Source organism: Canis lupus, chromosome 26, assembly GCF_011100685.1.
Source record: "Canis lupus familiaris isolate Mischka breed German Shepherd chromosome 26, alternate assembly UU_Cfam_GSD_1.0, whole genome shotgun sequence".
NCBI lineage: Eukaryota > Metazoa > Chordata > Mammalia > Carnivora > Canidae > Canis > Canis lupus.
In genome coordinates this window covers 27,200,122-27,215,675 of record NC_049247.1, presented here as the reverse complement: position 1 = coordinate 27,215,675, position 15,554 = coordinate 27,200,122, and the positions used below count along the sequence as shown (strand labels likewise).

General features: G+C 41.9%; 1 protein-coding gene and 1 gene segment (V, D, J or C); both read right to left on the bottom strand.

Moving 5' to 3' along the window:
- LOC119869150 (immunoglobulin lambda-1 light chain-like) overlaps nucleotides 1-15,554 on the bottom strand; it is a 1,083,218-nt gene that overhangs the window by 508,854 nt on the left and 558,810 nt on the right. The gene's annotated exons all lie outside the window — the stretch shown is intronic.
- The window catches only part of LOC119866215, a 743,285-nt gene that overhangs the window by 467,870 nt on the left and 259,861 nt on the right, over nucleotides 1-15,554 (bottom strand).

Genomic DNA, 15,554 nt, shown 5'->3' with positions numbered 1-15,554 from the left:
ATATAAAAAATGTAGTGTAGCAGAGGCTTCAAGATTTTAGTTTATACTTATAGGAGGTAGAATAATTGCTCAAAAATGGGATGCTTTGGTATTTCTGTTATAGCTGTGTATACACACATATACACATATTTTTTTAAAAGTTTTTATTTGGGATCCCTGGGTGGCGCAGTGGTTTAGCACCTGCCTTTGGCCCAGGGTGCAATCCTGGAGACCCCGGATCGAATCCCACGTCGGGCTCCCGGTGCATGGAGCCTGCTTCTCCCTCTGCCTGTGTCTCTGCCTCTCTTTCTCTCTGTGTGTGACTATCATAAATAAATAAAAAATTTAAAAAAAAAATAAAAATAAAAGTTTTTATTTATTTATTTATTTATTATTATTTTTTTTTCTTAATTTATGATAGTCAGAGAGAGAGAGAGGCAGAGACATAGGCAGAGGGAGAAGCAGGCCCCATGCACCGGGAGCCCGACGTGGGATTCGATCCTGGGTCTCCAGGATCGCGCCCTGGGCCAAAGGCAGGCGCCAAACCGCTGCGCCACCCAGGGATCCCAAAAGTTTTTATTTATTTTTTCGAGACACAGAGCGAGAGAGAGGCAGAGACACAGGCAGAAGGAGAAGCGGGCTCTATGCAGGGAGCCCGACAGAGGACATGATCCCGGGTCTCCAGGATCACACTGTGGGCCGAAGTCAGTTGCTAAACCACTGAGCCACCCAGGGACCCATATATACACATATTTATTAAAGAGATTGCAGTAGTATGAAGTAAACCTAGAAGATACAAAATTGTGTATACATTGTGATTTGAACTATGGAGAAGATACATGAAGGGAAAAAGACTAAAAGAGTAACTTTCATAGTAATCCATCTTCTGAACTATTTGGTCTTTACAGGGTAGGAAACAGCACTCCTTAATATTTCCAGATTTTATGAAGTGAACTTGCATTGTTTTGAGAATTTTACTTACATAAAACGAGGAACTTATTTTCTTTGCTCCTACTAACAGTTGGAAGTGTATCTTACATGCTTTTTTGGAGGCATGGTGTGGGGTGGGACTTGATCATAAATTCTTCAACTAATATAGCTTCTATTGTGCCCTATAGGTTGTCAAAATAATTGGGCTCTGGTTTTCCTAGACCTACCATGTCCCAAAACATTGAATCATTTTGGCCCCCTTCCCTTGACTTTTTTCTCCTATAAATGGCCAACATTTAGGTTTCCTGGAGAACTTAAATGTCTATCAATTTGATAGTCAAGTCAGGTTGATAATATGTAGATCCAGGCTCAGCCAAGTGGCAGGTTCATGCCATCATTCTTCATCTGGGTCTTTCATTGTTCCAAGAACCAAGATAGACCAGCATATGGTAGTACTCACCTTCTTTCTCAGGCTGGGACCCCAAAAAGGTGAGGGCAGTTTTGAGCCTGGAGGGAGCCTGAGAACTGGGTGGGAGTCCGTGAGTGTTTGTTGTGTGTGTGGTGCGAGTTTGTCTAGGCTTCTGCTGGAACTAACGTGGATAGTCACTATTAATGACTCTCCAGTGCTGGAGTCACAGGTAAAAGTGACTGTCACTCCTGGGGATGGTCAGAAGGGCTCTGGAGTCACCACAGCCTGAGAACTAGTCTCTCAAACTGGAAACAGACACGGAATAGGAATGAGGAACAAGAGCAGAGGGATCGGCTCCAAAGACCAGTCTCTAAAATCACCATGAACTTGGACAGTGAATGAGTAGAGGGAGGGCAAGTAGAGGGGCCCAGGCCATGGTGCAGACATCCCAAGGATCTGCTGGCTTCTTAGCTGATGCTGAGCTCTCTGTTGGGTCTTTTATTCCTTCCTGAATGCCCTAGGTGAAGGATATGTGTGGTGCATGGTGCCAATCTGTTTCCTTTACTAGTTCCTCAACTGTCCTCAGCTCAAAAAGCAGCTCCCTTGCCAAGAGACAAATTTACCTAATGAAGCAACATTTTATGTGGGCCATTGAGTCCAGAACCCTTTCAATTTGGAGCTCTGAGTTTATTTCAGACTGTGCTTACTTCTGGGGGAATATATAGTGTCATGTGAGGGCTTCATCAGGAGAATGTGAACAGTGAGGTGATGGAAAATAGGGAGAATGAAAGGTCATCTGTTCATTTATTCAACTAACAAATATTGTTTTAATTTCTTTGATTTTTTTTTCTTCTTAAAACTTGTAGCTTGCCGTTCACTTTCTTCCTGGTATCTTTGGAGGAGCAGAATCTTTTACTGTATTTTTTAAGTAAGCTTTATCCCCAATGTGGGGCTCAAATCATGACCCTGAGATCAAGAGTTACATGTTCTACTGAGTAAGCCAGCCAGGTGCCCCACAAGCTTTTTATCATTTATCATTTTATAATCTTTTTTTGTATCCTTGGTATCTGTGTGCCTTGTCTATGACAAACTTATAAAAATATTCTCTCTTTTTTTCCTCTAAAGTTTTTATTGTTTTGGTTTTCACATTTGGGTCCATAATCCATACTGAATTGGGATCCCTGGGTGGCTCAGCGTCTGCCTTTGGCTCAGGGTGTGATCCTGGAGTCCCAGGATTGATCCCACATCGGGCTTCCTGCATGGAGCCTGCTTCTCCCTCTGTCTATGTCTCTGTCTCTCTTTCTGTGTCTCTCATTAATAAATAGATAAAATCTTTTTTAAAAGATCCATATTGAAAAAAAAAAATCCATATTGAGTTAATTTTGTGTGTGGTGTGAGGTAGGGAGTCAAAGTTCCTTTTTTCCTTTTCTTTTCCATTTTCCTTTTCTAATACAAATATCTAGTTGTTCTAGTTTTATTTATTTATTTATTTAAAAATTTTATTTATTTATTGGGAACCCGATGCGATACTCAATCCCTATTCTCCAGGACCACACCCCAGGCCGAAGGCAGGCGCTAAACCATAGCCACCCAGGGTGCCCTAGTATAATTTATTAAAAGCACTTTTGCTTGATTTTCATGGGTAGCTTTGTTGAAAAATCAAGTAACCACACTTGTAACACTTGTAAATGTGTGTGTTTATTTATTTTTCCAACTTTATTAATGTATAACTGACAAATAAAATTGTATATATTTAAGGTGTATGGTATGATGATTTGATATAGGTATACATTGTGAAAAGATGTCCACAATTAAGTTCATTAATTCATCTATCATCTCACATAATTATCTTTTTGTGTGTATGTGGTGAGGACACTTAAGATATATCTTAGCAAATTTAAAGTATACAATACAGTATAAAGTGTTGGTTTATTTTTGAAACACTCATATCACACAGTTTTCATTATTATACCTTTATAGAAAGTTTCAAGATTACTAGGGCTATCCTAGTTCCTTTAGATTTCTATGTTACTTTAAAATCATTTAATAATTTCTGCCAACCCACTGGAATTTTGGAATTGGTTTGAATGTCTATTCCAACTTGGAGATATTTATTATCTTTAAAATATTGAGACAGTTTTTACTTCTTCCTTTCCAATTTTTAGGTCCTCCCCCCCCTTTTTTTTTGGAAACAAAATTAAATCTCTGACTTAATTCAAGATTCACCTCGATGAGGAACATTAGGAGAAATTGGCCCTTTCCATAAAAATGTCTCACAGACTTTCATTGGTAACATTTTAATGGCTTTTTAAAAAGGAAGTTTCTAGGTATGTCTGGGTGGCTCAGCGGTTGAGCATCTGCCTTTGGCTCAGGGTGTGATCCTGGAGACCTGGAATTGAGTCTCACATTGGGCTTCTTGCATGGAGCCTGCTTCTCCCTCTGCCCGTGTCTCTGTCTCTCTCTTTCTGTGTCTTCTCATGAATAAATAAATAAAATCTTAAAAAAAAAGGAAGTTTCCAGTAACACATATTTTACTTTTTATGTAATAATAAGCCATTTAAATATAACAGCAGAAGCTCCACTTTCTGGGAGAGGGTGTGTATATGTCTGTATGTACAGTTGACATGTTAGTGCATCAGGCTTTGGCATATACAAGCTCTGAAAATGCATATTATTTTCTATGTATCATTTAAAACTTCATGAATTGCGAAGTTCAGGGAAACATAAAGGATCTTGAAAGCATGCTTGTCTTGTTTCTTGATATAGGCCCTATCCCAGTGATTTTTCATGAGGTAAACACATTTCAGTGGTAACTTCAAGTACTGTGAAAGCATACTTTTCATATTACTGAAAACATATCATATAAACAGTGAGCACATGCCTGATTTAAGTATGAATGAAGGAGCAAACAGAATGGCAAAGTTGATTCAATTAGGACATACAGAAGTAGGATTTATATAGTCAGTGGGGAAAGTGTTGAAATAAGATAGCTAAAGTCAATGTTCTAAATTAAATACAAAGCTGGTTAAAAATTCTAAGACTATAACCCTTGGGATTGTCTTTCCTATTTCTAATCTGTTTTCTATATGCTAATGTAAACTTAACCAGTTATAAAATATCTGGTCCCTAATCAATTCTTAGACAAGTAAAATTAAACATTTTTTTAAGGTCAGATGAGACCATTTAAAAAAAAATCTCTAGTGTGACATTCTAGGATTATACAATTACATTTTGGTTGTATTTCAAATTTTGGATTATATTTTCTTGAAAAACTAATTTAAAAAAATTATTTAAAAATAATCATATAATCGTAGCAAGTTGCAAAAACAGTGCATGGAGTCCAAGTACCTTTTATTCAGCTTCCCACACTGGTGACATTTGATATACATGAAACATCAAAATCAGGAACTTGATATTGGTATAGTATTTACTGTTAACTAGACTACAGACCTTGTCTGCTTTTCACCATATTTTACATGCATTCATTTTTGTGTGTGTGGTATGTGTATGTGTAGTTCTACACAATTTTATCTTAAGTTTACATTTGTGTAACCACCACACAATCAATATATAGACTTGTTCCAGCATGACAAAGGAATCACCTCATGCTACCCCTTTATATTTGCACATCTCTCCTGACTTTGTTCCATGGAACCCTAATGTGGTCTTCATCTCTATCGTTTTGTCAAAAATTTTTTAGCATGGAAGGAATACATGTTAATTGCTGACAGTGATGGGAATACATAAAGATTAAAGGAATGAAATAAACACTTGGTCAGAGGCTCCGACCACTCTGTCACTTTTGATGAGGCCTTTTAAAGACTTCAGTGTTAAATTATTTTGAGGATGGCCCAAAATAAATGTTTTTCTCCTAGGTCCAGGATTCACACCCCTGTCCTGGACTCTTTCTTCACCCTTGTAGGCAGAGTATCCTGCTAAAACAATTGATGGGTATATCCTGAGGGTGGCCTTCCATTCAAGAATACATTCATGCCTAAATTCACTCATTGGATGAAAACTCATCAGCTCCTATGCTGGAGATATCCTTTCAGGTACTAAGAAGAATAAATTGGAGAGCAGCATGCCAACAGATCCTGTCATGAAGGGGTTTACAGTCTAGGAGCACAGCCACCTCTGACTGTCTCTGAAATTAGAGATTATGATTATTTGGATTTTCCTGGGATACATCAGGATGATTCCAGTCATGGATGTGCTGATGTGATAGAGCCTTTGGAAACTAAAGGATTTAAATATTCATTCATCTATTCATTCAACTTCATAAAATTTTTATTCCAAACAGAAGAATCAAAAACAAACTGTACCTTTTCTGATTTAGAGTCTATTTGAGAAGGGACTGGGAAAAATATATAATTCAGAAAATATGTTATCATAACACATGAGTAAGTGAGGTAAGTCTGTCTGGAGAAGTCAAGGAACACTTCCCAGAAGAGGGAAAAGTCCGAATGAAATTCAACCTTTGAGAAAGACGAGCATGGAGACTGACATAATGGGGGGTTCTGGGCAGAGGAGGGGTTGGTTAGATGGTACATTCTGAATGAGAGATCATCCTATATAAAAGATTAGGGACAAGAAAGAATCAGGGTGTTTACATCTAGAAAGCACCATCGTGGGGCATAGGACTTAGAGGACTAGGCTTCTTCGTAAGAGCAAGAGTTGGCAAAATGGGTTTTGGGTTAGGCTTTTTTCTTTCCCGCCTTGCTGTCCTGGCTGGATTGCTGTTTGTACTTCAGCAGTGACAGATAAGAAAGAAAACAAAAAACCCAGCTCAGGCCAAACTGGATTTGCAGCCTAACAATGGCGCAGCAGGGATCAACAGCACAGCAGGCAGTGTTTAAGTATTTCTTCTTTCATTTATCCTCCTCTAGGCCCTCAATTTATAAGGAAAAAAAAAAAAAAAAAGATAAGCAGGTTGTAAAAATCAATCTCAGGGGGAGAGAAAGGGATATATGGTTGGGATGTACAGTCACCTAGATGGGGCAAAACCTACATAAGAAGGTGCACTTTACTGCACAATAAGCCCTGGGCTCTATTCCTGAGCACATCACACCTTAAATTGACAGTATTACTTCTGTCATTATACCCCTTCTCATTACAGCCCTCTAATCTGAATAGCTGATATCCCTGTAAAATAGTCACAAAAATAAAAAGACCCCTGTAGAAATGTATATACTACATAGAAAGAGGCATCAACTCAACATTTTAACAACATGGGTTAGAATTAGTGAATTAGAACAAAAATATCTTTTTTCAAAAAAAAAAATTTTTTTTAAGTTTTAAGTAGGTTCCATGCCCAACATGGGGCTTGACCTCAAGGTCCTGAGGTCAAGAGCTGTATACTCTATGGGCTGAGCCCGCCAAGTACCCCTAGAACATCAAGATTTAAAGTAAGTATAATGTTCTTAAAGATAGAGGGTCGCCTGGGTGGCTCAGTGGTTGAGAGTCGGCCTTGGGCTCAGGGCATGATCCCAGGGATCCCAGGGTCCTAGGATCAAGTCCCACATAGGGTTCCCCACAGGGACCCTGGTTCTGTCTCTGCCTCTCTCTCTGTGCCTCTCATGAATAAATAGACAAAATCTTTTAAAAAATGTTCTTAAAGATATGATAAGGAAAAATAGTGGAAACAAAGGATAAAGAGGATTTGTTACACCAAAAGACTTCCAATGGTCCTCCGTGCATTGCATAGCTTCCTCCCCACCTCCTCAAATTTTTGCACAAATATCATCTTAGCATGGCCTATTGATCAGATTCTTTAAAATTATATCCCCAGGTCATTCTTTATTCCCACTCTCTGCTTTATTTTTAGCCACAGCACTTACCACCTTCTTACATACTACACAATTTATCTTTCTGCTCTCTCTGAAAACATTTTCTCCATGAAGTCATTGATCTGTATCTTCAGCACCTAGAACGTGGCCTAACTCATAGTAGGTATTCATAAATACTTATTGAACTGTATCAATAAGTGAAGAAGTGCAAGAGATATAGGAATTAAGCATAAGGAATTAACTTATGGATTTATTATCTAATAAAGCAAGGACAAAAGGTGAAAAAGAAGGATGATACCAGGAGAGAGAGAGAGAGGAAGAATAAAAGAACATATTCATATCAAACTGGACCTAAAATAAAAAATGATACCTGTGATGTGAGGATGCTGTGAGTTGGACACTGGAAGTGGATCCAAATAGAATTAAGAGCTTGCTAAAGCGCTTAGCGTTTTGTTGTAGGTGAGCTGTCAGTAGGGGCTGTGGACAGCTGAAGGCTTGGCTGGAGCACTAGTATCTGCTTTCTCCTGTGGCTGTTGGCAGGCCTTGGTTCCTTCCCATGCAGGCTTCTCCATGGGGTTGTGTTGAGTAGGGTATCTTGCTTCCCACAGGACAAATGATCCAAGAGAAAGGAAGAGAGAGCAACTAAAACAGGCCGCTAGCTCTTTATAACCTAGTATCAGTGGTCACATCTCATCACTTCTGTATTCTACTTGTGAGAATCCAGTTTTATATAAATAGGTTAAAGATGGGCTCAGTGTATTGGCCCCTATGTTTTTTTCTTCTTCAAGGCATATTATGGCCATTACGCTGCCTGCACCCAAATCAATTTTTTACACATCCAATTGCTTTAAATATAGACCAAATGAGTGTGTATCTCGCCATTTAGAGCCTGCCTGCTTTGCATGCCTCATGAAACTGCACTCGACATCTGCTAGCCATAGATGAGAAAAGTCTTTGCCCTATAAAGGACGTCAAACTGATTTATAGCTGTGTAATCCAGAGACTCTTGGCTGTGCTGCTGAATGGCCTCTCCTCGACACATAATCCCTTTTCTGATTTGCTTCCTACCTGGGGATTTTTGCCTTCTTTTTCTGGGTAGTGGCTCTGTGCCACTCTTTCTGGAAGGTTTATTAGTCATGCTCACCTGACATTTCTAAGTGCCAACCAAACAAAGCTGTCTGTGTGTTATTGTCCTCTTGTCACAGCACTTTTTGCCCTTTTGCTCCATCAGCCTGAGCTCCTCAGACTCACTAACCATATTTCTTTTTTTTTTTTTTTTTTACTAACCATATTTCTGATGCTGAATAACTTGAGGTTGTCTTTGGAACATTGTGAACATTGCAGTGCATTGATGTCGGATCCACTATAGTCTTCTAAGTAATATTTATTTATTTAGTAAAGATTTTATTTATTTATTCATTAGAGACACACAGAGAGAGGCAGAGACATAGGCAGAAGGAGAAGCAGGCTCCCCCAGGGAACCCACCAATGTGGAACTCGATCCCAGGACCCTGGGATCATGCCCTGAGCTGAAGACAGACACAACCACTGAGACACCCAGGCGTTTCAGTAATTTTGATTTTTAAAAACAGGCAACAGTTTGATGGGCTCACAGTGGAGACCCTGTCTTTTGGATGGTAGGTAGCTCAGCTTCTTGGGAACTGCCTACCACATGCTTGGTTCAAAGATGAGCTAGAGATTTAGGCAGAAATTATACACATATGTCAGTTTCCCCCTCTTGGCTCTCTTCTTTATAGAACTTCCCCCTTCCTTTCTAGTGGCTGTGGTTTCCCTGAAGTCTGTTGATTGAGTACTTCTTCAAGACAGACTTTACAAGTTCTAGCCATGCCAATCCATGCCAACTCCAGTCTAAAAGCCATAAAAATTGGGAACTCTGTTTTATCATACCCATTAAAAAAATATAAGCTTCCATCCAAGACCTTCCTGCATTCTCTTCACTGTCAAGTGTTCAGATAGTTGCTTTATTTTACTTATTTATTTGAGAGAGGAGGGGGAGTGGCAGAGGAGGAGGGATCTTAAGCAGACTGCGCAAGGAGCGCAGAGCCTGATGCTGGCGTTGATCTCATGATGCCGAGATGATGACCTGAACTGAAACCGAGAGCTGGGCGCTTAACTGACTGAGCCACCCAGGTGCTCCCAAGATAGTTGCTTTTTAACATTTTTTTTCCAGAAGGCATAGTTGAAAACTGCATAAGGTTCTATCCAATAGGAGCTTATACAGATATATCAAAAGCAGAGCTCATCTGTCTTCTTCTTGTTTTAAAAATTTTTAAATTTATTTATTAGAGACACACAGAGAGAGGCAGAGATATAGGCAGAGGCTCCCTGCAAGGAGCCTGATATGGGACTCATCCCAGGACCCCAGGATCACAACCTGTGCCAAAGACAGACACTCAACCACTGAGCCACCCAGGCACCCCCTATCTGTCTTTTCAAAGAAGACTTCGAAAAGTCCTATAGACCAGTTAGATTGTTCTTCATTTGCTCGGACTTTGTCACATGTCCACTAAGAGCTAGAGGGACTGAGACATGCAGCACAGTTCTGTGTGACAAAGAAGGTATTCCTGAGCTCTTCTTACAAATAGCCTCTTGAGTGTTTAAGTGCATCCAAAAGGCATCCTGTGTACTCTATAGGATACTCTGTCTGGGACCCTCTCAAAGCTTTTGCTCAGTGCCAAATCACCAGCTCTTTCTCACCAAATGGAAATGACTTTTTTTAAAAAAAAGATTTTATTTATTTATCTGACAGAAAAAGAAAAAAAGAAAGAGAGAGAGAGAGCAAAAGCAGGGGGAGCAGCTTTTAGGAAAAAGCGAAGCAGACTCCCTGCTAGACAGAGAGCCAGATGTGGGGCTTGATTCCAGGTCTCCAGGATCATGACCTGAGCCGAAGGCAGACACTTAACTGATTAAGCCACCCAGGTGCCCTGCAAGTGACTTTTCTAAATCTCAGTGAATAGGAGTGAAGGAAAGTCATCAGTCTCTTTCTCAGCTGTGCAAGGAAGGTGTCAGTCCCATGAGGATGGAGGACTCTATCTTGTCAATGCTGTATCCTGAGCCATATAGACCTGAGCCTGGCATATAGTAAGTGTTCAGTAAATGTTAAGGATAGATGGAAGAATGATAGAAGGTGGATGAGGCATGTCAGAGGACCAGGAGAGTAAGGCGGAGCCCTGGGCCCTCCCAGTGCCAGCTCCTGATGCCCAGTCTTCACCCACTGGGCCAGTGAGTAAGGTGAGGAGAAAAAGAGTCCAAACCACAGTAGAGATGCCCCAGAACTCTGCTTCTCAAGCCACACAGCAGAGCAAACAGCTCCCAGTCTCTCTTATTTCCTCCCAACCTCTGCAAACATATTCTGCTACCTCCCTGGCAGTCCTCCTCACAAGGGCATGGAGCTCAGCCATACATCTTGAGGTAGAGCTGGTTGGAGGTGGGGAAGACACGGTCAATGACTGCCTAGTGACTCTGGGAGGACCCAGCTGCTGGGCCCCTAAGCATAAAACAGAGGCAGGGCCATAGGTATTTGGTTTCCCAGCTGAGAGTTCAATCATCAGATCCTCTTCCCAGGCTGCTCATAATCTCAGTTTTTCTTCCTACTTGATTCCTCATAAATCAGCACCTAGGGCAGAGTGGTGTGTATTTGGGAGGATAAATTAGCATGTGTGTGTGGTTCACTGCATTCATTGGGAAATGACCCTGGGGAAGTGGAAGGAGAAGGTATTGACTGAGATGAAGAAAAGAGAATAAGCAGACTTAGGGGGTCTTCAGAACTAAGGAAATAGAGACGTTCAAGAAGGATGAAGGAATCTAAGTGTTTACTTCCAAGTAAAGACCTGGGCAAACGGCAATGGCCTTGGTGATTAACTGCAGAGGTAAAGGTGAGAAGGGGTGGCAGGAGAGGGGGAGAGAGCCCTGAACTCAGAAGAGAAGTCTGAATTGGAGATAGGGAAGCGTCTGTACTTCAAAATGTGACTAGAGGAGCTGCCAATAGGGAGATTGGGCAGGAGCTTCAAGGAATTCACGTTTGTTTGTTTATTTGCTTTTTTTTGTTGTTGTTGTTCTTCAAGAAAGAGGAGCCTCTGTTCTCTGGGCAGGCTCCATGCATGGCAGGCCAGGGTAGGAGGGGGACAGTGCTTCTATAATGAAAACTCATTAGTTCTTCATGTCACAGATTTCTCTTAGGTTCTTGCCTGCCAGTGATCCTCCTTATTTATACTATTTATACAGATTTCCTATTATTAAAACATATGTGTGGATTCGTGGGGCAGGAAGCTTTTAGAAAAGTGGAATCTCTGCCCTTGGGCCCACTAAATCAGAATGCACATTTTACATGATCCTCGGGTGACTTGCATACACACTGAAGTTTGAAAGACACTGGTCTAATGCAGGCTCAAAGACAATGGCATGGGTTTGGCTATGCATTCTCTCATGTGTCTCAGTCTATTCTGCTTTCAACAAATGTGTAGCAACGAACTTCCTGTTTTCCTATTTGGTGCATTGTATAGATGGGAGTAATGACTTGAGGCTTCCCATTGACGATGGCAATCACTCTCACAAAATCCACAGAAATGACCAAGAGTATTTTACTAATAATAAGATTAATTATATAATATCACTCCTTTATTTGGCTAGTAAACATTTGGAATTACCTAAATGCTATAATGTTACAACAGTACTCAATTCAAAATAATATTAAGCAGTCTTTCAAATACACACACACACACACACACACATATTTTAAAGATTTATTTATTTTAGAGAGAGAGATTGAGAGAGAGTATGTGGGATGGGGAGGGGTGGAGGGAGAAGGAGAGAGAGGGAGAATCTCCAGAGGACTCCCTGCTGAGCAAGGAGCCCAACACAGGGCTCCCTCTCAGGACCCTGAGATCACAATCCGAGCCGAAATCAAGAGTCAGATGCTCAACCGACTGACTGAGCCACCCAGGTGCCACTTGTATATATATTTTTTTAATAAATGGGAAGTTACTACATTAATCTTATATGGCAGGAGCGATATATAAAATGCAGAAATATGAGTGCAAGGTTTGATGACAATTGTGGAAATATTGAGAACAAAAATTAAAGAATGCATTCAGATTCAGAATTATAGTTGATATTGATTGATTACAGTTATTACTATTATATTACTAAGGTTTTGGGATAAAGGACCTTTTCTGGAAAGCTTAGTATTTTAAAATACTTTTGATTTTATGCAATACACGCGCATGCTGTTTAGTGCAAGCCAATTAAATCAATGTTAGTATATGCAGAGGATTTCTTCTCTTTGCACTTGGCCAGCAAAGTACATCATGGAGGATGTTCCTTTCAGGAGGAAATGTGTTTGATCTCAGCCTTAACTCTGATCTAGTTGTTACTATTCCTTCTGAGTTATGAAATAATTGGATTTTGCTTTTCCAGAAGTGGAATTTCTTCCACTTTAGGGCTCAGGTAGTTAGAGGAGTCGATTCAGACCCTTTCAACATATGGTCCACATTTAGGCTGCTTGAGATTTGGTGTCTGATCATGTGATCTCTTTTTTTTTTAAGATTTTATTTATTTACTCATGAGACACACACACACACAGAGAGACAGACAGACAGACAGATAGACACAGGCAGAGGGAGAAGCAGGCTCCATGCAGGGAGCCCGATGGGGGACTCGATTCCGGATCTCCAGGATCATGCCCTGGGCTGAAGGCGACGCTAAACCACTGAGCCACCCAGGGATCCCCCATGTGATCTCTTTTTGCCCTGGTTTCTCATCTGAATCTGCCACTGTGCCTATTACCATATATACTAGCCAGCAGTAGTCCTCAGCTTCATCCTCGGGCTGGGCCCCTGTGATGGTCAAGGCAGCTTTGCCCCCAAAGAGGCAGCCTGAGAACCGGGTAGGGGTCCAGGAGTATTATGTGTGTATTATAAATCAATGTCCTGGGGACTTGGCCAGGCTTCTGCTGGAACCAGTATGGATAGTGTCCATTGGTGACCTCGCCAGTGCTGGAGGCACAGGTGAGAGTGACTGTCCCTCCAGGGACACGGTCAGTGAGGGTTCCTGAGTCACCACAGCCTGAGAACTGGTCCGTGAAATGAAAATAGACCCATGTTAGGAATGAAGAATAAAGGCAGAGGGATCCCTCCAAAGGCTGCCTCTCAAATCTCTACGAACCTGGGCAGAAGGTAAGGAGAGGGAGGAGGAGGAGAGGAGTCCAGGTCATGGTGTGGACTTTCCAAAGATCCCCTGGCCTTACAGCTGGTGCTGGTCTCTGGCATGCGTCTTTTATCTCTTCCTGAGCTCCTGGAGTAAACTGGTGTGTTTGGTGGTGCATTATGCAAATATAAGCCCACAATGGCATTTGATTCTGGGTCCTAGGCCGAGCTGGTAGCTTAAATCCAAAGAGGAGGCCTGGGGAGGTGAAGATCTCTGAGTTTGTCTCCTGGGAAGAAGCAGCTGCTGTCACCTCTCTCTCAGGCAGGGAGCAGGGGTGCAGGGCCCAGGCAGGTGGAACCATTTCAGTGGGTTTCAGGCCTTGCCAGCTCTGAGCAGGTGCACAGCGCCCCCTGCTGACAGCCTCAGGAGACTATTCACGGTGGTGGGAACTGTGCAGAAGGGAGGTAGCCCATTTGTGCTTTCAACAAACAAATAATAAGTCATTGTTACCTACTTTTGAATCTCTACGGAGAGTTTTCTTTTTCAAATTCATCTGTTGTATTTCTAAGTTCTATAACTTCCATTTGGTGTATTTGGATGACTTCTATTTCAATTGCGTGTTTCTATCTTTTCCATTTGTTCTAAGAGTGTTTGAAGCTGCTCATCAGATGGATTTTTTTTTCCCAGATGGACTTTCTGATTGTTGCCTAAAAATATCTGTCCCAAACATTATATGTTCTCATTCATTTGGGGAATATAAATAATAGTGAAAAGGAATATAAGGGAAGGGAGAAGAAATGTGTGGGAAATATCAGAAAGGGAGACAGAACATGAAGACACCTAACTCTGGGAAACGAACCAGGGGTGGAGGAAGGGAGGAGGGCGGGTGTGGGGGTGAAAGGGCACTGAGGGGGGCACTTGATGGGATGAGCACTGGCTGTTATTCTGTATGTTGGTAAATTGAACACCAATAAAAAATAAATTTATTATAAAAATAAAAAATAAATAAATAAATAAATAAATAAATAAATAAATAAATAAATAAATAAATATCTGTCCCATAACTTCAGCATATGAGTGATCTCAGTGTTGGTGGCAGTGGATTCTCCTTTCTCATTCAAGGATTGATTTTCCTGGTTCTTGACAAGACATAATTTTTCCTGGATCCTAGATATTTTTGGACATTGTATCATGCAATGCCGGGTACCCAATTATCTTCCTTCAATCATCAGGTGATCCTTCCCTTGAGAAGCAGCAGGAGGTCACGGGTGTGTGTATCAGCTTGCTAGGGGCCCCAGGGAAAGTGGAGCACTCACTCCCAGGGCTCTGCTGCTGACTCCCTGCTGGGGAAAAAGGGGCAAATATGTCACCTCCCAGTGCCCAACAGAGAGAGGAGTGTGGGATAAGCTCCCAGCTGGGCCCTGCTGACCCCAGGGAAGGTTGCACAGGGCTGAATGGAGGCACTCTGCTGCAAGGGATGGATGCTCAGCATCTCACTGGGCTCTATGCCCTCACTGAGAGCAGGGAAGGGAGGGGTCAACTGCAGGGCCAGCTCCACTGCCTCCCAGCCTCTTATTCAGTGTGTTAATGCCAGGTGGGAGTCCAGAGTCTACTCTTCACTGGCCCCACAATCACCAGCAGGGGTACGGAGTGTGGACCAGCTCTGCCTTGAACCACCCCATTCAGTTTCCCTGATTAGGGATGGGATGGCATTGAGCTCTCTCAGGACCTCCAAGATCATGGGCGGGAAGAACTGGGTGCTAACTAGTCCACTGGCCCCAGCTTGCCCAGGTTTGCTGATGCTTGCATGGGATGGAGGCTCAGCTCTCCCCTGAGGCCACTGACACTACACAAGTTGGCAATGGGACACTGCCAGTTTATGCCAGGAGGGAAGGGACATCAAGCTTCTGCTCAGCACTACTAGGAGTCCTGTATCAGGGCACATTTGGGTGGCGGGGGAGGGGGGGTTCATTAGTGTGTACAGTAGGTGATGGGCAGGTTTGTCAAAAAGTTTCCTTTGCTCAGGCCAACTTATATCCAGGTCCTCTGACCATGGAAGTTGGCGCTTTTGGAGTTTTGATAGATTTTATTTTGCTTTTCCCATTTTGGCCCTCTGCGTGGCTCTTGGTTTGGAGGCTCCTTCAGGGTTTTGTCTTACATGTGGAGGAGGTGTTAGAAGAGAAGTAACCCAGGCAACTCCCTGCTTTGTTTTCAACTGCCAAGGTTTGTACGAAGCCTCCTTTCTTCCTCTCACCTTCTGGAGTCCTCCTATACTTGTTTGTATT